The sequence below is a fragment of the Mus pahari genome, chromosome 10 (assembly GCF_900095145.1).
Source record: "Mus pahari chromosome 10, PAHARI_EIJ_v1.1, whole genome shotgun sequence".
Classification (NCBI taxonomy): domain Eukaryota; kingdom Metazoa; phylum Chordata; class Mammalia; order Rodentia; family Muridae; genus Mus; species Mus pahari.
Window position 1 is genome coordinate 28,662,186 of NC_034599.1, and position 25,521 is coordinate 28,687,706.

The following is a 25,521-nucleotide window of genomic DNA, read 5'->3' on the forward strand; positions in this document are numbered from 1 at the left end:
AAAACAGAAGGCACATGACCTTGTAAGTCCACAAACCATTCTTGTAGTGAAGGTCAGAAACTGGAAGGTTGCTGGTCCCAGTGACTCTGACTTGTGTTTTCTGAGGAATCTAGTATCTTTAGCAAAGAATGCTTCTTGCCAATAGTTCATCGATCAGTGCAGAAATTGAATGTATTTTTCTTTAACCTAGCAATGCTTGGTAAAGATAGTGTTTGTAAGAAAATTATGAGGCTGACCACTGTAACTTTAAGGTTAATCACTATCATGAAGGGGTGTGGAAATAGATATCTAAGATTATAGGAGCAAGCAAGACAAGAAACAAGTGCATTCTGACATCTATATCTATCTATATTATCTATGTGTGTGTGTGTGTATTCTATTTTTTTGATAAATCCCTAACTAGGATACCTCAGAATATCCAGAAGATGCTCCAACTGGTATTAAGGACACATGCTCTACTATGTTCATAGCAGCCTTATTTATAATAGCCAGAAGCTTTAAAGAACCCAAATGTCCTTCAACAGAGGAATGGATACAGAAAATGTGGTACATTTACACAATGGAGTACTACTCAGCTATTAAAAAACAATGAATTTATGAAATTTTTGGGCAAATGGATGTATCTGGAGGATATCATCCTTAGTGAGGTAACCCAATCTCAAAAGAAGTCACTAGATATTCACTTACTGATAAGTGGATATTAGCCCAGAAACTTAGAATACCCAAGATACAATTTGCAAAACACAAGAAAATCAAGAAGAAAGAAGACCAGCCTGTGGATACTTCATTCCTCCTCAGTTCTGGGAACAAAATATCCTTGGAAGGAGTTACAGAGACAGTTTGGAGCTAAGACAAAAGGATGGACCATCCAGAGACTACCCCACCCAGGGATCCATCCCATAATTAGTCACCAAACACAGACACTATTGCACATGCCAGCAAGATTTTGCTGAAAGGACCCTGATAGAGCTGTCTCACGTGAGGCTATGCCAGGGTCTGACAAATACAGAAGTGGATGCTCACAGTCAGCTATTGAATGGAACACAGGACCCCTAATGGAGAAGCTAGAGAAAGTATCCAAGGAGCTAAAGGGGTCTGCAACCCTATAGGTGGAAAAAGACCATGAACTAACCAGTACTCCCAGAGCTCCTGTCTCTAGCTGCATATGTAGCAGAAGATGGCCTAGTCAGCCATCATTGGGAAGAGAAGCCCCTTGGTCTTGCAAACTTTATATGCCCCAGTCCAGGGTAACACCAGGACCAAGAAGTTGAAGTGGGTGGGTAGGGTAGCAGGGCACTGGGAGGGTATAGGGGACTTTCAGGATAGCATTTGAAATGTATATAAAGAAAATAATAATAATAAAAAATTAAAAAAAAAAAAAGAAAATTGGACATAGTATTACCTGAGGACCCACCTATACCACTTCTGGGCATATACCCAAAAGATACTCCAACATATAACAAGGAAACATGCTCCACTATGTTCATAGAAGCGCTATTTATAATAGCCAGAAGCTGGAAAGAACACAGATGTCCTTCAACAGAGAAATGGATACAGAAAATTTGGTATATTTACACAATGGAGTACTACTCAGCTATTAAAAATGATGAATTCATGAAATTCTTAGGCAAATGGATAGAACTAGAAAATATCATTCTGAATGAGGTAACCCAATCACAAAAGAATACACATGGTATGCACTCACCGATAACTGGATATTAGCCCCAAAACTTGGAATACCCAAGATACAATTCATAGACCACATGAAGCTCAAGAAGGAAGACCAAAGTGTGGGTGCATCGATTCTTCTTAGAAGAGGTAACAAAATACTCACAGGAGTAAATATGGAGACAAAGTGCAGAGCAGAAAGAAAGGTCATCCAGAGACTGCCCCACCTGAGGATTCATTCAGATAGTCACAAAATTCCAACAGTATTTTGGATTCTTAGAAATGCTTGCTGAAAGGAGACTGATATAGCTGTCTCCTGAGAGGCCCTGCCAGAGCCTTACAAATAGTGTCGGATGCTTGCAGCCAAACATTGCACTGAGTGCAGGGTCCCCAATGGAGGAGTTATAGAAAGGACTGAAGGGGATGAAGGGATTTACAACCCCACAGGAAGAAAAACAATATCTACCAACCAGACCCTCCAGAGGACAGCCTTGTCAGGCATCAATGGGAGGAGAGGACCTTGGTCCTGTGAAGGCATAGATAGATGCCCCAGTGTATGGGAAACAAGGGTGAGAAGGCGGGAGTGAATGGGTGGGTGGAAAAACACCCTCATAGAAATAGGGGTAGGGGAGATGGAATAGGTTGCCAGGATGGGGGAAAACCAGGTAAGGAGATAACACTTGAAATGTAAATAGATTTTAAAAAATAAATAAAAGAAAGAGATTATGATAACTATTTCACAGTGACAGAGGTCATGCTATATATGTCCCCTCTATTCATTTAAGTGAGTTAATGGTGTTGAATCTGTTGAATATGTGGGAGGGGTGTTTCAAACATTTATAAGGATTGACCACATAACCAATGACACTTTTGTTTTTGAAAAGTGGATTTCATATAGCCTGATACATGCATTACATTCATGGGGAGACTTAAGAACTATTTTTAAAAAGGAAGACGCATGAGGACTTGATGTCTATGAAGAGAAGGGGAAGTTCACATCCGAAATACCCATGGCTAAACTATTGAAGCTGGACAGGACACACAGCACATCATGAATTCAAAAGTAGGAGCTTAAATGATGAAACAAAGAAAATCCCATATTTTTCTTCTTTTGATAAACTAATTGTTTCTTAGCAAGAGTAGAGAGAGGCGCTCTTGTTGAATACTTTCTGCATATCTGAAATCATCTCACGATTTTACTTCCATTAGCACATTTTTATCTATTTGACAGTCTGATAAAATGAATCATCTAGGAGGTCACCAAGCTATGTTCCATAAATCTAGATGCTTTGCTGTTATATTATGGTATGTAGGTTAGAAATATTCTTTGATTTTTTTAAATATTTACATAAATACTTATATAACACCTTCCATTGTCACTTCTTGGCCTGCAAACCACAAAATACCTATGAGCTTGTCATTAAAAATGCTTTCCAATTAATGTCCTGTTATCTCCCACCCCCACAACATTACAAATGAAAATATTGTGATGATTGTTTCTTCTCTTCTCTTCATAAGTAGAACAAAGTTTGAAACCAAGGTCTGTTGTATAATGCATGTTCTCACATTATCACTGGAGTATGAGGAAAAGCTGTCCCTGGTAATAGCTGTGAGTAAAATGTTCAGTTAGAAATAATGGCCGGCACCCAAAAGACTCCTTCCTGAGCAAATGCAGTTTCAGGTGCCAACATAGATTGAAATACTGGAGAAAAGCAGAGCTTTGAAACAGGGAAGGACTAACTTGAACTAACGGTCAAACACATACATACATACATCATGAAACTCAGAAAATACAGGTGGGCTGTGAGTGAGAGTTTCTAGAGTGAGAGTTGGATACCACTGGATATTCTAGACTAGACTGGGAATGAAGAAGGCAACAGGATGGGCTGGAACCCCCCCAAAATCTAAAGGATATTGAAGAAAGGTCCTTCCTGATTCCTGAGTGAGGAAAAGCAGTAGTAAAGATGGCCAGCATGGAAACAGGGCAAAGAGGCACTTTAAAGTGTTCCACCACCCCACCCACCAGTGCCATTGGCAGCTTAGGTCCTCTACACAGCCATAGATTAACTGACTGCATTCAATTCCCTGACCAGCTCTGACTCTTGCTTCCCTAGAACAATACTCTTGACATGAAAACATCTTTTTTTTTCTCCTGTATTTTATCTTATATATTTTTTCCTAACATTTTGCTTTGAAAGAGAATCTTGCTAAGTTTCTCAGGCTTGCTTTGAACTCAGTCTGTATGTCGCTCAGGAAGGTGTGGACATGTGATCTTCCTGTTTTACTTAGCCCCATGAGTAGCTGTGTCACCAGATCTGTTATGGGTTTCTCTTAACTTCTTTCAAATGTGACACTATGATTATGAAGTACCTGCCACCCCTACTGAAATAGGATAAATTAGCCCTGCAGTATCGCTGAACAGAAAGACAGACCCCATGAGGCTCTACAGTGGGTGAAAGAGCCACTCTGGCAATAGCAAACAACTGGATCTGCCCAAGGAAAACTTCAGAGCAGGGAGCTGGGACTCCCCATCTATGTGGTAGACCTGCTGGCTCTGCTTCCCACTAAGAAAATATGGAACCAGGGGTTCCAAGCAGTGCCAGTGCATTTGCTCTGCCTGTTGCTGAAGTGAGTCTAATGAGCACTTCTGACGTAGAGCAGACACTAACATGGAAAATACAGAAATATGAAAAGGACTCAAACTTACATGCTTTACTTTCTGTCCCTAACTTTTTTTTTTAACTAAAAGTTTAGTGTTATGAAGATACTTTAAATATTCTGAAAAAAAAAAAAAAGCTTCTGGGTACATTGTACAGGTATCCTGTTCCCTAGTGCTTAAGTCTGGTGGCCTGCATTTCCCTATTCTGCTTGCACACTGTCTGCCTTCTTCCTTTGTAGAACGTAAACTCCACAGGAAATCCATGTTTTCTTCAAGGATGAGCTGTTGTATTCAAAGACTCCACAACAGTGTTTTTGATACGGATACAGCAGACCCTCAATTAAGAATTGCTGAAATTTTTCTTTTAAAGGTGGCAAAAAGAGGTAGAACAACTATTTTTCTTCATCTAATGAGCCTAGTGGTCACAACCGAGGGATATTTTCTATGATCATGAGAGATAACCTGTAGATGACAGGTTTTGTGGGTGGGTTTGCACAGAGTTCAATAAGCAGGAAGTCTATTACTACCAACTTAATTCAAAAAAAAAAAAATCTGTTCTCAAATGTCTTCAAGGATATTTAATAAATGCCTTCTAAATAAAGGAATTAATTGCACCCCTACCCCCATCTCTTTAAGAAGCTCCACTCTATGTTGGAGTGTTAAATGGTAAATTAACTAGGGTAGATTCCAAGATGGTGTTCCATTCTCCTCACTGGGTTCTGAAGCTAACAAAGCACTGGTCTCCTCTGTAATGAAAACCTCTTCTGTGGACCAGACAGTCAGGTGCCAGCTTTCGCCACCGAGGCAAGAAGAGACTTTGATTCACAACACCAGGAACCGCTTTGGCAGGAGAGTTTTTATTTGAACGCCACGTTAGAAAGGAAAAAGTCACGGTAAAGAAAAATCATGACTTTTCCCTTTTAACCTATTTCCTAAGTTTTTTCTCCTTCTTTGGACAAATAAAAATTAAAAAAAGAAGAACGATCAATAAAATGCTGAAAGCACAAAATTATTGATCCCTCTCCAACTTTTCATTTGTCTTCAAAAGAAATTTATGACAGAGAGTTAAAAAATAAAATAATAACATGGAACAAGAGGGGAAGCAATTTTAAATACACATAGAGCATTAAATTAAGTTTTTTTGTGGTTGTTTTCCTTTGGTTAATAGACAACCCTCCTATTCCAGCAAGAGAAGTTTCTGCTTTCTCTTGGTTCACTGAGCTTGACTCAAAGAACTGAACTACAGTGCATGGGGCCCTTTGTACCTCTGAAATTTGAGCCTTGACCCTCTGAACTACCTGTTTCCACTGTAGCAAAGAAGATTCATCCTGGCTCAATGCAGAGCACAAGCACAATAATGCTATGTGTGTGATAAAGTCTTAAGCAAATTATTTCCTGAATGCAAACGACCTTCAAGGGCTACTTTTCTGCATGCTTGATCCTTGCTCCTCGCTCTCTTAATTAAAGCAATTTGCAACAGAAGGAGCATATTATGTCAGCATAAAATGTACCAGTTAGTAGTGTCAGTGTGGCTCCGAGGGAAACAAATGGAAACTTTCTCTACTTGTGTGGGATAACATTTTATTTTTCCCTAAGCATCTGTCCTGGGTACCATGACCAAGGAACATGGAAGACCTTCCATGCTTTCTTCTGGAGGGCTTGCAACAGTTTTCTGTCTCCCCTTTGAAGAAGCTACTCCGTGACTGTTCCAGAAGTATAATACACTCAGGCCAAGATACTGCCCTGGAAGCAGTTACAACCTCCTTTATTTTGTTGTGCCTCCACCCCCCCCCTCTATTTTAACACAGTTGTCTCCATAATGATTGTTCCTTTCAAGGCCATTTGAGTTGTCAATTTTGCCATTTTTTTTCAGCAAGCTCAGCAACCCTGAAATACATTGTTTTAGGGACTGATAAGAATAGTGGTAGACACTTATCTCCACCCATCCATGCAGAAACTAAAAAGGTTGATCTGGTAAAAGTAGAGGATAGAAAAATGATCATTAGAGACTGGGCAGAGTAGTGGGGAGAGAGACGGTGAATGGTTAGTGGGTCTAGGGGTTCAATTGGATGGGCATAGGACAACAATTCTCCGTGTGCTTCATAATAGCCAGTAGAGAAGGTTTCAAACGTTCCATCACAAAGAAATGATGTTATGCCAATTACCCTGGCATGATACTTCCATGGTATATACATGTGCTAAAATACTGCCTTGTATCCCATAAATATATCAATTCAAGTCAACTAATTTTAAAAACAAAGCAAAAGTTGGGGGCTGTAAAACTTGGGACTTCTGACTAAGGGAGCAAGCAGTAATCTCACTGAATGTGTCATGGAATACTTTGTCATATACTAGCTATCTCTATCATCTGTCTGTCTGTCTATCTACCTATCTATCTATCCATCCATCCATCCATCCATCCATCCATGATCTACTCAGCTATCTATCTATCTATCTATCTATCTATCTATCTATCTATCTATCTATCATCTACTCAGCTATCTATCCATCCATCATCTACTCAGCTATCTATCTAGCTATCTTTTGCACAGCAAACCAAAGTACAAGACTCTTTTGTTTTGTACAAAGTCTTACAGAAGTTTTGCAAAGGAAGAAACTAGAGCCTGAAGCTGACATGTCTACTCTGCTTTTTTAAATTTTTGTTATGCTGCCTTGGACCTTTTCACACAGGTCCCATAGGTTCAAGTTTACATGCCCATCCATGTTTTCTTGGGGACAGCATCGTGCCTTTTGCAGACCTAGAAAAGCTGCTCTTTGGTTGTCACAGCACAGGCCGTTGGCAGATGGCAAATGAGCCTCAGGCTCAGCATCAGCCTTTACTTAAAAAGAGCTCCCCCAGTGCCTCTCCATCGTGCTCTCTGGAGGATGCCTGTCAGGCTAGTCCCATCTGCTGCAGTTTTCCAGGAACTGTATCTGGGTTTCACACCCGCTGCCATGTGCCTGGAAGGATTTCTTCTGCCTACATCGCTTCTGCTCACTTCCTTGGCTCTCTCTAGAGCAAACATTTCAGGCTCTCTTTGCTTAAGCATTGAATAAGAAAGGAGAAAGAGAGTGGGGGAAAGAGAGAGAGAAAGAGAGAGAGAGAGAGAGAGAGAGAGAGAGAGAGAGAGAGAGAGAGAGAGAGAGAGAGAGAGAGAACAAATTCACCTACTTTGTCATCCATGAATCTAACTTTCATCTGCCCCATTTCTCCATTTCCCTTCTTGTCACAGAGACTGTACTCTATACAAGAAAAGCCAAACCCCAGGGAGACACTGCATCCCCACAGTTATTCTGGACTGGTTCTGCATCCATCCATCCATCCATCCATCCATCCATCCATCCATCCATCCATCCATCCATCCATCTGCTCTCTTGTCTCTATCACCAAGTTCATCATTTTCCTGGGAACTGGTTACCTTCCCAATAGCATTACTTCATGGTTATATACTTCAGAGACAAAGCAATCCCTCCAGCTCAGCTTACCACCTGGAGATCTCAGTTTCCTAAGAACAAACTCTTAAGTGTGGTTTATATAATTTTTCTTTTCCCTTATCTCAGATGTCCCTCTGAACCAATTACACATCATTTCTCAACACTTTGTCAATCTCATTCAAGGTAACTTTGTCAAATGGCCACCTATGCCTGGATGACTAAGCCCAGTGATGTGCTTGCCGCCTATGGCATCTCAGAGACACTGGACACTGCAGATCTTCCTTCTTAAAATGACGTTTTCACCTGGCATTATTGATTAAATGTTGTAGAGTGCCACAACAGAATATGACCAAAAGCAACTGCTGGAAGAAACAGTATGTTTGCCTTGCAGTTCCAAAAGGAGACTCTATAATGGCAAGGAAGTATAACAACAGAATGCATGGGAAGGAAGCTGGAGATCACCTGCCAATCATAAACAGGAAGCAGAAAGTAGGAGAAATGAAAGGGAGCCAGGCTATAAACCCTGAAATTCCACCTCCCAGTGATACGCTTTTTGTTGTGAGACAATACCTCCTAAAGGTTACATAACCTCCCAAACACCACCATCCACTGAGGACCCAATAGTTGAAGGCGTGAGACTATGGTGTCATTCTTCATTCAAATCACATGACGTGGTTTCTGAACCTGTAGGAAAGAGATTGCCTTACAATATTAGTCAGTCCTTCTGTGTCTTCCTTTTGAATTGCTGTTTTTAAAGCTGATTTCAAAAAATGTTGACTTTTCTTCTTTGCCTCTTAATTCTTTTTCTTCCAGTTAGCTCTCTGAATAATATCATAGGTGTTTGCATCTTTAGTCACTCCCAGATGAGAGCCTCGATTTATTTATTTATTTATTTATTTATTTATTTATTTATTTATTTATTTATGCATTTATACATTCTTGTGTGTGCGTATGTTTTTAAACATGCTGGCATGCATATGCCACAGCATGCATGTGACAGTCAGAGGACAGCTTGCAAAAGTCAGTTCTCCCCTTCCACCGTGTGTGTTCCGGGATCAGACTTGGATCCTCAGGCTTGGTCATGGATGTCCCTGCTAAATGCCCCATCTCTTCAGCTTCAGAACAATCCTCCTAGTCATGTCCTATATTTCAGTAAATATTTTTACCATTCACCTAGTAGGTTGAAAAGTACATAGCCCTTGATTCTTCTGTGCTTTCCATCTATGAGAAAGTCTTGTTGGTTCCACTTCAAGCTTCTAAAATACAACTTCAATACTCTGCTCTTATAAGGAAGGTGCTCTGCGGTGGGCTGCTGTTTCCCTTGTCTGGATTACCACACAGGTTTCCTAATTTTTCCATCTATTCTCCATCTTTCACCACATCTGGACTATAAACCAGTCCTCTGAGATTAGTTTCATGTGACCTCCTTTTCTTTTACTCATTCCTGTTTGTGCAGAGAGGACTCCTTCTCCAAGTCTGCCCAGGGCCTGCCCTTCATTCAGTGTTCTTACCAGATCGTAATTATTCACAGGGGACTTCAATAGATCCCCATTCAAAATAGTCCTCGTATGCATATTTTAATGCAATATTTTTCTTTAAATGTGTGCTTTCTTAAATTGTATTTTAATGTATTTATATCAGTAGTTTATTGTTTATTAATTTTTAATGGGAAACATTACTTCAGGAAAGGCACCCTTCTGTCCCTTTATTACCCCCAAATCCCCACAGGTCAAAACACTACTTAGCATATAACAGTTCCTCACTAAGAACCCATGGAATAAAGATGAATAAATGAATGAATTTAAACTACTTACTGTGAGCCTTGTGACAGTTTATTTACTGTGAAGCACTTGGGTTAAGGAACTTGTCAATCAGATTACTGTTAAGGATAGGAAAATTGCTGTTGTGATACTCTATAGAATATGTTCACTCAATAGTCTCTTGCTAGCTGCATGAACGAAGTAGGCTAATCAACATCATCTTTGCACATTCATCTATGGTATGTTTCTTCCAAATTGCAACATTTTTCATAATTTTTATTTCATGAGGTATTGTCCACAGTATTGGGCATGACAGTCCAAATCCATTTCCAAATAATTTTAGCTTTCCCGTCTGTAGGTATTTTCCTTCTCTCCATGACACAGCATTCATATGAATATTCATAGGCTCCAACTGTGCCCTTCACCATTCTCGAGCCATTGTTTTGAGATGTTGATAGCCTCCCTCCTCCCTGTTCTTGGTCCTAATATAACATCCAAATCAGAGACCATTCTTCTTCCAAAGCTCTCACTGTTTGTACAGAAACGTCACTCTCCTTCTTATGAATCACATAATATCTCCAGTAGGACACATTTTCATGTTTTTTCACATATGATTATACATACTTAAAACCATATTTGTTGCTCTTCTCTGTAATTTAATGTTTTCAGAAGTTCAAGCATGGGCTCTATATTCATAACATCTCATCCACATCTCTCCCCTCTCAACTCCCATGCCCCTACACCTCTCTCACAAACTTATAACCTTTTCTTTAATTTATCTCATAACATATATCCACATGTTATAATATAAGCACATATACATAAATACAATATACTGAATCCATCTAGTGTTGCTCGTATGTATATGTGTTAGGACTGACCCCTTGGCACTGGGTAAGCTGTCGGTAGGCTTGTTCTTAAAAAAAACCTGATTCTCCCTGTCACCAGTCACTAACTGCCTGTAGCTTTATCTAAGGATAGTTTTTGTTTTATTTTGTTTGTTTTAATTGTGTCATTACCTGGGTTCGGTATTTGAGTAATTCTGGCTTTGGAAGTGTTCCTTTCATTTCCATTTCTTTGAGTGATTTGAGAAGTTTTAGTTGTAGGTCTTGCTTGAAAGTCTGGTTGAATGCTGCTGTGAATCCATCTGGGTCTGGGCTCAATTTTAGTCTGAAGGCTTTGTGTGACTGGTTGGATTCCTTGTTGATTATGAATTTGTTTAAATTGTTTATCTCCTTTCACTTTAAATTTGATGTTTTGAGAAACCTAGGAATTCATCCATTTCTTCCAGATTTTCTAATTTCATGGAGCTAAGTGAGAAGTACTTTTAAAAAGTATTGCTTTATAGTAGTTTGCATCTACTGTACTATATCCATGTGCACTTCTGATTCACTTATTTGGATTCTTTCTTTGCTTTTTTTCTTTCATTCTTTCTCTTGGTTTCTTTTCTTGGTCTGTGATCTTGTTAATTTTTCTAACAAACAAGATCTTAGATTTTATTAATATTCATATTGTTTTGTTTCTATTTCATTACTTCTTTGATTTTTATTTGCCATTGAATAGATTTGGATTTTGGTTTCTTACCAATTTTTTCAAATTCTTGAGCTATAGCAGTAAGTCATTTGTCATTTGTCATGTGCTTTTGGTGATGGTGGTGGTAGTTGTTTGTTTGTTTTTGTTTTGTTTTGTTTTGTTTTTTTCCTGATTTTAATGTACGTGCTTAGAGCTGGGATTCTACCTTTTAGGAGTGGCTTTAATGCATCCTAGAGGTTTTATGTGATGTTTTCATTTTCATTTAATTTCACGATGATGTTTTTGAAATTTATTCCATGATCATATATTATATTTTTCTGACCCCTTCATCATTTAGCTCTGTGTTGTTTAATCACATTGAGTTTGAGTGATTAGTAAAGATTCATTTTTTTCTTTTGATTTTAAGTCTTATTGGATTATGGCAAGATAGAATTCACAGTGATTTCAATTCTGATGAATGTTAGACTTGATTATATTCCAGGGTGTAGTATGATTTTGATACTCTTCCAGTGGCTGTGGGTAGAATGTATATTCTTTATATAGAAGATTATGTAGGTATCTTTTGGGTCTGTTTAATTCATGACATCATTCAATCTGATGTTTCTGTGATTATTGTTTTGCCCAGATGGCCTGACTATGGAAGAAGGTGGGATATGGAAATCACCTGCTGTTACTGAGTTGGAGCTAATCTATACCCATAATACCAGTAGTGTGTTTTGTTTTTGTTTTTTTTTTTATAAAACTGTGTTTTATAAAACTGGGTACACTCTAGTTTGATGCATGTGTGTGTGTGTGTGTGTGTGTGTGTGTGTGTGTGTGTGTTTAGGATTCTTATGTCTTCTTGGTTGGCTGTGCCCTTGATTAGAATGGAGTGCCTTATGTCTTCTAATTAGTTCAAAATCTATTTTGTCAGATATTAGCATAGCAAAAACATGTATGTTCCCTGATACTATTTTCTTGGAAGTTAAATTATTTTAAAAAAAAAATCAGTGTCTTTTGACTGGGATGTTGAAGCTATTGATATTTAAAATTACTATTGAAAAGTGTGTGATATTTTTTTAAAAGTTAAATCTGGGCATATGACCTCAGGGGCAGCATACAAAAGCTGTGGTTCAGAGAAAACATAGGTTGTACTTCATGCTGACAACTTAATTTGGAATATGTAAGCGTCAATGGTGGCACTTGTTTTGAAGGCATAAAGGGATTATGAAGAGCAGTTCATGCTTGGCACTGTGTGGCAGGGCTGGGGTCCCTGAAGAGAGCCCATAAGAAGTCATTAGTGACGATGTACCCTTAGTTTCAATAGAAACCCCAGCATTTTGGAGCTGCTAGTACCATGGCATGACAAAGGAGAGCAGCGATTATGGAGAGAAATAGTCTGAGCCTAGGAGTCAAGATGTACTATAGATGGCAGAGCTAGAGAAATAGAGACCTCTGAAGCCTAGAAGACCATGAGTCCTAGATGTCAAGCACTAAACTTTTATCAGTTGAATTTTGGGTTTGTTTTGATCTGGTTGTGATTGTGTCTCGTACCTCACCATGGAGTGAGATAGTATGTATCTCATCTTCTTTCTTATTATTTTCCAGGACCCTTCAGTCAAGAGACTTTGGAATTTTAAAGACATTGCCCTTTTTTAAATATTAATTTTATTTTTGAGATTCTAATATAGCCATATCATTTTCTTTTCTCCTGTATCTTTATAAAATCTTAAGTTGCTTTGAATTCATTGACTCTTTTTTCATTAATCATTGTTATATAGGTATATAATTATGTATTAAATATACATGCTTAGTCTGCATAATTGTACTGGCTGGTATTGTGTGTCAACTTGACACAAGCTGGAGTTATCACAGAGAAAGCAGCTTCAGTTGGGGAAATGCCTCCATGAGATCCAACTCTAAGTCATTTTCTCAATTAGTGATCAAGGGGGAGGGCCCCTTGTTGGTGATGCCATCTCTAGGCTGGTAGTCTTGGTTCTATAAGAGAGCAGGCTGAGCAAGCCAGGGGAAGCAGCCTGACCTGCTTGAGTTCCAGTCCTGACTTCCTTTGGTGATGAACAGCAACATGGAAGTGTAAGTTGAATAAAATCTTTCCTCCCAAACTTGCTTCTTGGTCATGATGTTTTGTCCAGGAATAGAAACCCCAACTAGGACAATAATACTGTATGTATGCCTGATAATTTGGTACTGGAGAGCTAATTAGTATGCTTTATCCTGGAGATGAGTTGTTTTAAAGCAGTGGTTCTCAACCTTCCTAATGCTATAACATTTTAATACAATTCCTCAAGTTGTGGTGACCCCTCACCATAAAATTATTTTGTTGCTACTTCATAACTGTAATTTTATACTGCTATGAATCATAACATAAAAATTATCTCATAGGCAGGATATCTGATATGTGACCCCTTTGTTCAATAACCCAAGAGGTCCTGACCTATAGAATGAGAACTATTATTTTAAAGATTAAATTTTTAAAGTGTTTGAAAATTTTAAAAGACTGTGAAACTTTTGAAAGTTGGAATATTTGTATTATGACATAAATACTAATATGAGATCTTTGAGATAAGGAAGAAAGAAAAGTTTATACTGTAAAAGTAAGGTGTGTGTCCAGGTGACAAAGAGTCAGTTGTGATGTATAAGTTTTATGTCAACTTGACCTAAGCTTGAGTCATTTTGTAAAGGATATTTTGAAAATATGCACCCAACAGATTACCTTGTGGGCAAACCTGTGGTACAATTTTTGAAATGATGAATGCTATGGGGAAGTTTAGCTAACTGTGGACTGTGCCAATCCTAGACTGGTTGTCCTGGGCACTATAAAAAAAGCAGTGTGAGCAAGTCATGGTGTGCAAAATACTAAGTTGCACTCTTCCATGGGCTCTGTTCAGTTCCCACCTTCAGGCTCTTCTTGCCTCGCTTGAGTTCCTGCCCTGATCTCCTCAGTGGCGGAGTATGACCTCTGAGTTGTGAGCTGAAAAACCCCTTTCCTCCCCAAGTTGTTTTGATGATGGCTTTTTATCACAGTGATGAAAATGTTAAGGCAGAGACGTTCTCGCCTGTGATCCTGTTGAATATCCTGTCTGCCCCACTGATCTGAGATTCAAAGACTTGGGTTTTTCGTGGTATTCTACAGTTCTTGCATGTTCCTTTAATGACTTTTCAAAACATTTTCATTCTCTTTGCTTGAGTTGTTAATTTTTTTCTGTTTCTGTTTTGTTTTGTTTTAATTCCTTGGAATCTTAGATGAAGCTTATGGGTTCTTCTTTTTAAGTTCTGCAGCCAGGGGATCATTAGGTAATTCTCACTCATTTCATGCAGTTCATGTCTCTGCAGTGTGACCTGGGCATGTAGCTTTCTTTCATTTGTTTTACATATCAGATTTCCTCTGCTTCATGCTGGGCCAATATGGGAACTGCAGTGACTGGAGCTAGGCCAGGGAATGGAAAGATGACACTGGTGGACTTGGCTCTTAAGGGACTCACCAGAGAAAGTAGATACAGGAACTACTGGTGCTTGGCTCAGAAGTGCAAGAATTAAACTGGAGACTCGGGTTCTGAGGAGGTTTTCGGGCAAAGAAGCCTGTGCTGAAGCTGTTTGCCTAGAGCAAGTCCTGGGAGTTTGGACATGGTGCCGGCAGACTCACTTCCTACATTATCCTTCTTAAAGGTAGTGTAGAAGGATATATGTGAACTAGCCGCTAGTCTAGGAAACAGTCAATGCTTGATGCATCATTGTACAAAAATATATGAATCAATAAATAGATTAAAAACATAATAAAAATTACAGTCTACATGAGATGGGAGCAAAGAACAGAAGCCTAAGTTTGCATTAAATCTGGAGTAGGAATTTTTAAACTTGTGGATATGATGCTCAGGAGTTCACAGGCGCTTCAGTGGTGATCTGTTCTCTTCAGGACTGTGTGTCTATACATCAGTATCATGACAAAAATGGAGTCCTTCACCTTGTAATTATGCAGATGGTTTCTGGGAAATGTCTCTGTTTCTAGGTACACTGGCAAACAGTCTGAAAATATACTTCCTCTGTTCATGGCTGTAGCTTAGTAAGTTGCTCCATTTATTAATGGAGTACTAATCAATGTCAACCAAGATTAGCACCCATACCTTGATCACCCTCCTAGAGAAGTCAACCAGAATACCCTTTGCCTTGCATGCCACACATAGGAGAGAAGTTGTGGAGTCTCATGGCTGCCATTTGTGCTAGTTCACATACACTCTTACTGTTGTAGGGATTCTATTCTGGGGCCTACAGAATTTTCTAAAATCTCCACAAAAGTCAGAGTGACAGATCTTAAAGAACAAGAGACACAAACCCCTTCTCCACTGTACTCTCAGAGTCCTCACAATTTGGAAACATTGAAGAGCAGCCAGCCACATACACTCACAACCATGTGTGTCACATGTGGTATACAGCATAGAGTATCTTACGACTTAATTTTGTTATGTAAATTCATGACAGTTTTCAACTTTAAAGCAATGTTGGCTATCATAGACAATCACAGTTAGAGGTGAAATGAATAGGTAAAGTCTCTACACCCAGTGCCTAAATGTAGGAAGTTGAAAGAGTGGATGGACATTTCCCAATGATTTCTTTTGTTTTGTTTTGTTTTCTTACACATATAGTGAAGCCTCCGGTGTTTCAGTGCCACACGCTCCCTGCTGAAAGCAGGTGCCAAGAGAAGCCACTGGGCTCTCACGTGTGCTTGGAAACCGAAGGTGAAAACTCTCAAGTAAAACAGAGGCTCCAATTTACGAGATGAAATGACCCTGAACAGGAGAGCCAACTAGCTTGTCCCTGTGGAAATTCTTGTCCTTGAAAAAGGAAGTACACAGCAGGATGGGACTCCAGAGCATTAGATGGAGGGAGCCCTCCTGCCCTATCCCTAGGGACTTCCACCGTTTTCATCATCACAGAATTTAGATGTGTAGTTAAAAAAAAAAAAAAAAAAAACCACTACTGAACTACGGCAGCAAAATCCCTACACTTCTTAAGGATTAGTAGTAAAGCTTTAACAAAGTGTTTTAGATTCCTGTTCATCTGAGAACATAAGTACCACATCCCACATGACAATCCTTAACATCTTCTAGCTGAGTGATATTTCATTTGTTCAGGGCCAGACAGACATTCTTGTGTCGGCAGAGGCAGGCTTGAAAGGAACTCTTCTTGTCACGGACAAATCAACTACAGATCTTTCTGCCATGGACAAACAGTAGATTGTGTTCCTATGCGTCTGAGTTTCTATCCCTGTCGGTGAACTGATAAGGGAAACCTTCCTAGAAAGCTTGATTAAAGACTCCCATTGTTCAGAGGAGGAGCTGCAGCAATCCCTTTCCTATCCGAGGAGTTTCTAATGGCCTTTGCCAACAGCAGAGAAGGCTGTCATTGTTTAATAGGTTTGTAAATGCAAGGCTGACCCAAAAGTGCCTACCAAATGCCCTCAAGCCTATTGCTTGTCTTCCTAGCAGGTGCCATTGTGTTGTCATGTGGTCCCTGGGGCATTGTGTAACTATACAGCTGAGCACTGATGGCAGAGAGGGAGGTGTGCAAAAATCCAGGCTGATATGGAGAAACATGACACTTTCTCTTCAATGTGCTTAGTATTGTGGTGCACACTGGCAGCTCTGGATATGTTTTACACATTGAGTTCTCTTTGCTCCACATAGCTCAGAAAACACTTGTGAAATCCGTGATGCTTTTTTGGAATTAATTACGTCTAAAAATCTAAGAAATAGATTATGCTACATTTAAGGATCAACGTTTTTTGACAGGTATAGCAAAAATAAATGCAATGTAAAGAAGATTATATCAAAAAGCATGAGGGCAAACTGATTTGCTAAAGCAAAACATTAAAATGGATGTTCATGTAACTTTTGAAATTATTCTGAAATGCCTTATAAATCCCCAACCCCCTAGCCCACGTGTCTGTGTGTGCTACTCTAATTTCCAGGATAGCCCCTGCGGGGAGGTTTCTGTCTGGCTTGTTCCTACATTTCAGGGTTGGATTCTTTCCATTTCCTTGTTTATCTGACCTTCACCATGCTCATATCTGCTCCAGTATGTTGGGCCTTTGTGCTCACAAATCCACCTGAGGTTTCACATTGTGCTCTGATGAGAAAAACGGCCCTGTTGCCTGTTTCCTCTCATGGTTAAACCCAAAAGCAGCAATTTCTCCTCAGAGTTTTCTTACTCTGCCTTATGAAAAACTTACTAAGCATTTTTGTCTTTAACATCTGCATTCTCTCTCTCTCTCTCTCTCTCTCTCTCTCTCTCTCTCTCTGACTCTCCCTCTTCTCTCTCCTCTCACTCTCTTCCCTCTCCCACTCCTCCTCCCCACCACCCCCTCTCTCTGTCTTTCTCTCTCTGATCTGGCCAATCCATAGGAACAGCACTATCTGTATTATTAGCTCCCACGAAAGAGACAGATTTCAATATAAGTCACTTGAATATTAAACAATTAAACATCTGAGTGTAATGATCATTCCTGGGTATTTGAGCTTCTTCAACCTGATTACAGAGGAGGAAAACATGATTTCAAAACCCCCTTCATGATGAAATGGGAGAAAATTGATTTTAAAACCACACATCAATATTTTACATATGCAAATCCACCCTAACCATAGATTTCAATCATACTTCTGTGTAGTAAGTATGAAGTAATACAAAGAGAATTTTTTAAATAACATGGTCTTTCCATCCCTCTGTAAGCACACCCGTGGTAGCATGTGGAAGACCAATCTACCTAAACTGGTTGTAAGCAATTATAGATTATCTGCCCTTATGAGCAAAGGGGAAAGATCAACCAATCTAGTTGCCAACTGCTTCATCTTGCATTTCTGGGACAGAGGCAAGTTCATCCCTCCCTCTTAAGCCTTATTCCTGAGGACATTGCTGCCTTCCCTGCTATTGCCATAGCCAGAGCCTAGTGTGTGAATTCATTTCCCAAAGAAAGAAGTTTGGGAAACTGACTTTCATTATATTCCTTGGATCATTATTAAGCACATTAAATGTAGTCACACTTCTTTATTCCAGTTTCTAAGCTTATCTTAGGAATATTTTTCTTGACTACATCTTTCCATTCTTCAGTCGGGCATAGATTATTCTCTGGTTTAGTGTGACAGAACTTAGAGATTGTCACCAAAGGCCTTCTTTCCTCATTCCTTCTTTTGACCCATGGAGGGATCTGTCATTGTCCTTTTCAGCAAAAATGATTTCAGCATGCTGACTGCAATGTGGCAAGTGCTAAAATAGAATAGACATGATAATCAGGAAGCCCAGGGTGTTCCTCAGCCCATCCCAGCTAAGCAAAAGTACAGGAAAGGGATCCAGGGATGCTTTGCTTTGCTAAGGCGCTCGTTAAGCATACTGATAGGACTTGTATAGTCCTTATCGGTTATATCCTTCAGACCCAAGGCCTTTATCTTTGGAATGATGCATTTGTGGAGATACAAATGAGTGTGAGGGGATCCTTCCATAAGTACATAGTATTAGAGAAGTGAATACTGATGGCAGTCATATTAGGAAAGATTTGTTTTCTAAGCTGTAAACTACATGTTTGTGTAAGAGCAATGCTAATTACTGTCATTGATACCTACTATTTATAATTTGCCTAATTGCTATGTAGAATGATATTTATGCCCATCACAATTACACATTGCTTTATTTTCATTAATTTCTTTATCTTAAGGGCAAACACAGTTCTCCATATTTCTGCTTTCTTTACACTTATATATTTGGTGTTTTCAGTAAAGCACTTAATGAATTAATTAGTGTTTAGGTTTTACTCATGCTATAGTTGAGTCTGTGTGGTAACATGGGTGGTCCTGGAAATCATTTTGCCCCCTCAGTACCACAGACATTCCTTTCAGAAACAGAGGGTGGGGAGAGAACTTTAGTGCCTACAAGGAGGAAGAGAAAGAGAATGAAGAGAAACAGGAGCTGGCAGAAGAGGAGGAGAAGCAGAGGAAGAGTGAAGAGTGGTACATTTCTATGAATTATTGTTTAACTAATTATGAACACTTAGTTAATTATTTTTAACCATATAGTTAGCAGCTCAATTCTATACTTGAGAGTGTGTAGAGCATCCATGGCTTTATGTCTCTCCCAAAATTAGTGTGGCAGTTGTACTTTTTTTTCTCTGATCAGGCCACATTGTTGCAAGATTGCCAGAGCCCTGTATGTACTAGGTTTTGCCCCACTGCACCTGGGCCACTGGATATGTAAAGGGAATGCTGATCCATTCATACCACACAGCTCCACAAACACCAATGAGCACCAACCAGAGCTGAATAGTTAAGGTGCATTATATTCAGAGAATAGGCAATTTCTGAAGCCAGAGAACTAGCATCACCAAAGATCCCATGTCCCTGTCCTGTCCACAGTTATCATTCTTCATAGGAAATCTGAACAAAGGCAGCCAACCATTCCAACGTTGTGTCTTGTCCGTCTGGTGGGGCTGTTGGCCTTGTCTATGAGATTTATGATGTTTGTGCTTCATTTCCTCAACCCCCTCCTCAGTGTGTGTGTGTGTGTGTGTGTGTGTGTGTGTGTGTGTATGTACACATGTGCATGTGTGTCAGCATGTACCCCAGATACATGTGCATGCACTTGTTATAGCACAGAAGGGGTTCATAAATTCCCAAGGGCACTGAAGTTTTAACAATGCAACATGAAAATAAAAAGTACCCTATACATGTTTTCCTTTCCACTGCCCTATATACCTTTTAAGGGTGAACCCACTTTTCCCTTTCCATTAGTGTTCACAAGTTTTAAGGACCAATAATAAAAGGAGAAAAACAGTACATGTAAAGAAAAACAAGAATGAGAGAAAAGAAACAAACTCCCCCTCAGATATGGTACAAACAGGTACACATACATGCACACACATACATACAAAGGCACACAAATATGCTCAAATGTATAAAGGCACACATATACACAAATAAAGACATATACATGCCCACATGAACATACACATACATACATACATACATACATACATACATACATACATACAAAAACATGCTCACACACAAATACTATTCTAACACAAAACAATAAAATGGAATATAAGAAGCTTGAAAAATTTTTGATACACTTAAGAAAGGAAGAACCAGTATTGTAATTTCTGACTGTGAACTGTATACATATTCAGACATTCAAATCAGGTTGGCAGTAGCTGTCCAGTTCATGGTAGATTTATGGCTGTTATTGGAAGTTGTCACAGTCATTCTGTCCTTTATCACTCATGACAACTTTACTAGATATTATTCCATTGCTGTGACAAAATGTCCAATAAAAGCAACTTGAGGAAACAAGTATTTTGGCTCACAGTTCAAGAATGCATCTGCTACGGTGGGGAAACTGTGGGAGGTGCAGAATTATGAGCTGCCACTCACATGACATCCACAGTCAAGAGACAATAGCAAAGGATATTTGTCCTCAGCTCATGTCCTCCCTTTTATTCCAATATGACCCACAGTCTGTGGAGTCGTACCACCCACATTTAGTGTAGCTCTTTCTACCTCAGTTAATTTAATCTAGCTAATCCCTCACAAGCACTTAAAGAGATTAATTTACATGGTGATTGCAAATCTCATCAAATTGACATTCCAGATTGACCATCACACCCACAAAGGCCCTCACATTCTTCTAATTTTACAACCAGGAGGCAGTGTTCCCACCCTTTTAATCCATTAATTTCTAACAGATGTGAATTTTAGGTTTTATGTTGGCATAAATAGAGAATTGTGTTTATAGAAGTATAGCCCACAGAAATATTGTCCATATAGAATAGGTTTTAGTGCAATGAACATATAAATAAAAAAGTAATTGGAGTGGAACTCATGGCATTTTCCAAACCAGGAGACATACACTGCAGCTTCCTTAACAACCAACCAAAATGTCACTCTTTCCAGAGCTTTAAATTTCCTGAGAGGAGACTTATAAGTGCACCTATTCCATGTTCTAGTTAACATCTAAAATTTATGTTTTAAAAAAACTCCTATAAGTGTGAATATTTTCTTAAAGAAGCATTTGGTTTTTCTCTTATGAATGTTCTGAATTTATTTTTAGTGTACATTATGATTCTGAAGTACAATTTTATCTTTGCAGGCATCAAACAATCATGGTTTTCACAAAGAACAGAATATGTAGCTTGCTTTATATTAATAGGTAATTACATATTTGTATGCCTTAGATTAAGTAATAGATACAAATTCAAATCGTGATATGAATAGATTTAAAGTCACGGACTGTATTAGGAATATATATATATATATATATATATATATATATATATATATATTAATGTATATACATAATCAGAGATGTAGTGAAGGGTTTTGAATGTAAATTTACTAAAAATAAGCAATTTTTTTTTTTACTCATAGACATAATCCATGGACAAAATGAGACAAAATGCATAAGCAGTTCAGAAGAGGCTGCAGAGAGAAGCACGCTCTCGGACAGTTTAACATGCAGGATTTTCTTATCAATAGTGAGTTAGTGCTTAGCCCTAATTCATTATGTCAACAGAATCTGTTTGTTATTTCACCATTTTGCTTTCTCAATTACTTCCATCATTATTAGTATCTTATGAGACATTAAGATGCCGAGTTTCTTGTTCTTCTGTCTTAGGATAGAGTAGTAGTACAGACCCAGATTTTATGGGTCTGTAAATATCATAATGAAAACATTGCCACAATCTTGGTATCTTGGCACAGGAGGACTGCAGACAGATTCTTTTTCTGAATATGTTACTTACTCGCATACCTTGAAAGGCATGTGAGTGTTTAAAACACAGTACACTCACCTGCATAATTTTTTTATTTTAACAAGTAAGAAGATATTGTAGGGATCTGACCTTTTACATATATCTAATGTCTATCATTTAATTTTTAGATATTGCCAATTCATATTCTGTAATCAGATGTTATATTGTTATAGTTCAATTATCAATTATGACAAAATGGGCTTATTTTTATATAGCTTACAACTTTGCTTGTTTGAGTAAGAAATATGTTTTATATTTTCCAACTTTGAATTTATTTTTCAAGTGACATGATTTGCCCCTGCTCATGGACTGCCCTCTTTGTTTTCCCCTGGTTTGCATGCTACACATTCTGAGCACGAGGTCATCATTGCGTATGTACATTTCAAATGTACTGTAGGCAGTGACTGGGAATTTATTTATCTGTTTATGATATCTTTTCTGTATAGGCATTTTAAAGTTTCATATATGCTCATTTTTAATATTTTATTAAGAAACGTTTTCTACATCTTAAGAAATCCTCCTCTACTCCAAAAAAAAAAAGAGAGTTATTGGACTACGATTTCTTCTAGATGCTTTGAGGTTATCTTCTAGTACAGAGGCCACTGATCCATCTGAAATATGTTTTCAGCATGGTACATTACAGAGATCTAGCCGGTGGTTTCAGATATATAATTCTTCAGCACATTTTATATTCTTCGTGTTATATATTTTATTTATATATTATATACTATACATATATTTATGTATGATACATTATATTATATTTTCCATGTTATATCTTTTTCTATCAAGTGTTCTTGAATAAATATGGATGTTTCTACTGCAAATGTTTCCTGTTTGTTGGTACCTATCCCAATCAAACATTGTTTTGAATAAAAATTACCCAAGGTATTGATTTGTGATAGGGGAAAACCTAATTTTACTGATTTGTATATTATCTTGACTATCATAAGTTTTTCCACTAACTTTCAAGACAATCAATCAATCAATCAATCAATCAGACCAGGAGTTATTTGAATTTGGCTATACATCAAATTGATTCGGTCTTATTTGAACAATGGCTTCTGATGCTGACAAATAATCTTTGTTTCTTGATCATGATGTGTCTCAAGTCTCTTTTCTGTAGTTCAAGGCTATTTTGTAACTTTCACCATTAAAATCATTGTATGTCCTCTTTGCTTCAGCCATGTATCTGACTGACTGTTGTCTGCATTGCTAAGATTAGTAGGATGTTATTGCTTTACCTTTCATAGTAATTGTTCATCAAAAGCATACAAACTAGCTGTGAGACTATGACAATCATATATCTAGCAACTTATTCATACATGTGAAATTATCTGTACCATTCTTTACAAATTTTCTATTTAGACAACTGTTTTCTTAAATACAATTCATGTTATTCTTTGCATTGGTTTAATTTCCAGAATAATACTGAAATGGGCATTTTCATTGTTATAGCATTAATGTTTATGTTTAACTGACAAGAGTTAAACAAAAGAGGAACAGCATCTGAAGTATCGGACCTGTAGTCTCATCCTGGAAAGTCCGCTAAGATCTGTCCTTGGCCTTGAGGATTCCAACATTAATATTGCCACATTCAACCTTCAGCTGGTCTCAAGTGTTAAATCGAAATTTGGGTTAGAATAAAACATCCAGAAGCAAATAAAAATACAGAAATGGAATTAGAATAGTGATTTGACTCAGACTGGAGAAAGGCAGGTAAAAATCATCTCTATTTGATAAATAATTTAGTGTATTAGTCTTTCAGATTTTATAATCATATAAAGTATTTATTTTTTAAATGTTTTCTACAAAACGTGTATTAGTCATGTAAAGTCTCTAACATACATAGTTCAGTATTGGAGGGAGTACAAAACCATGTGTTTATTCACAATTAGAATTTCACTAGAATGACGTTAACTAAAAATAATGAAATATCTATAAGACAAAGTCATGCAATGATCAATAATATCTTTGATACACACTTGCCTCATTGATTACAGATTTTATCAATACTCCTTTTCTTATGAACTCCTTATGCACATTTGGTTCATGTCTCTGTTTTGTAGTTAGTAAGTTTTCTTTTTGAAAATACGACCTTCTTACAAAGTAACCTGTGCTTCATGGGCTGTGTGAAAACATTTCCCCCCACAGCTGTTTGTCTTTATGATTAGTTTTCCGTATTTTTGCTAAACAGAAAATCTTTGACTTTTGGTACAAAATCATTTTTATTGCACATTTCCTTTCTTTCTTTGAAGTAAGCACATTCAAGTTTATGAAATACCATTTGATGACACATCCCCAGATGCTTAGACGCATTCTCAGATACTCATGAAGCTCCCTCATTCAAATTTACAGCATGAATCAGTTAGATTCTGAGTTGCTCACTGGATTCATAACCATTTTTTTTATTTTATACACTTATTAAACTTATATTCAACCTAGTAAATATATTTAAGAGTTATTCACATTGAAAGTTTTATTAAGTAAGTATTACTTATTTGAAGGGCTCATTCATTTTCTTTTCATTTTTTTTAATTAGATATTTTCTTTATTTACATTTCAAATGCTTTCCCATTTCCTAGTTTCCCCTCTGAAAATCCACTATCCCCTCCACCCGCCCCCTGCTCCCCAAGCCACCAAATTCCATTTGTGGTCCTGGCATTCCCCTACACTGGGGCATAGAGCCTTCACAGGACCAAAGGCCTTTCCTCCGATTGATGACCTAGTAGGCCATCCTCTGCTATGTATGCAGCTAGAGTCACAAGTTCCACCATGTGTGGTATAGTTGGTTCCAAGAAGCTCTGGAGGTACTGGATAGTTCAGACTGTTGTTTCTCCTATGGGGCTTCAAACCCCTTCAGCTCCCTGGGTATTTCTCTGGCTCCTTCATTGAGGACCCTGTGCTTCATACAATCAATGACTGTGAGCATCCACTTCTGTATTTGCCAGGCACTGGCAGAGCCTCCCTGGAAACAGCTATCTCAGGATACTGTCCGCAGGCTCCTGTTGGCATCTGCCTAGTGTCTGGGTTTAGTGGTTGTTTATGAGATGGATCCCCAAGTGGGACAGTCTTTGTATGGTCATTCCTTCAGTGTCTGATCTGAATTTTGTCTCTGTAACTACTTTCATGGGTATTTTGTTCCCACTTCTAAAGAGGATTCTGAGCTTCTGGGCTATATCCATGTATCAGTGAGTGCATACCATGTGTGTTCTTTTGTGATTGGTTCCCTCAAGATGATATCCTCCAGATCCATCAAACATGAGCATGTTTGTCTACTGCCTTTGCATGATAAGGAGGTTTTTGACATGCAATCCTGAGATTCCCAGGTACTTTGTTTTATATTTTTTACAGACTGATAAATATCTTATTGAATATTAGCAGGAGGATAAACCTGACATGTGTTTTATCCTCCTTTATAATTTTGTTACAGCATTCCATGTAATATTCAGAACTTTTATTATTAAGACTGGAAAGGAGAAGAAAATTCTAAGAAAAGATCCTTTTTATAATGCTAGGTGAATTCCTTCTTAATTGAAAAGACTTTTCCCCATCTCATACTTGGAACTACTGTTGGTTATTGCTTTTAGTTCCTAATTGGGGGAGTTAAAAAATGCTTTCACTCTTAAAGCGGTACCTCTTCTCTCTTCCATATTTATAATCTGGCATTGTTGTGT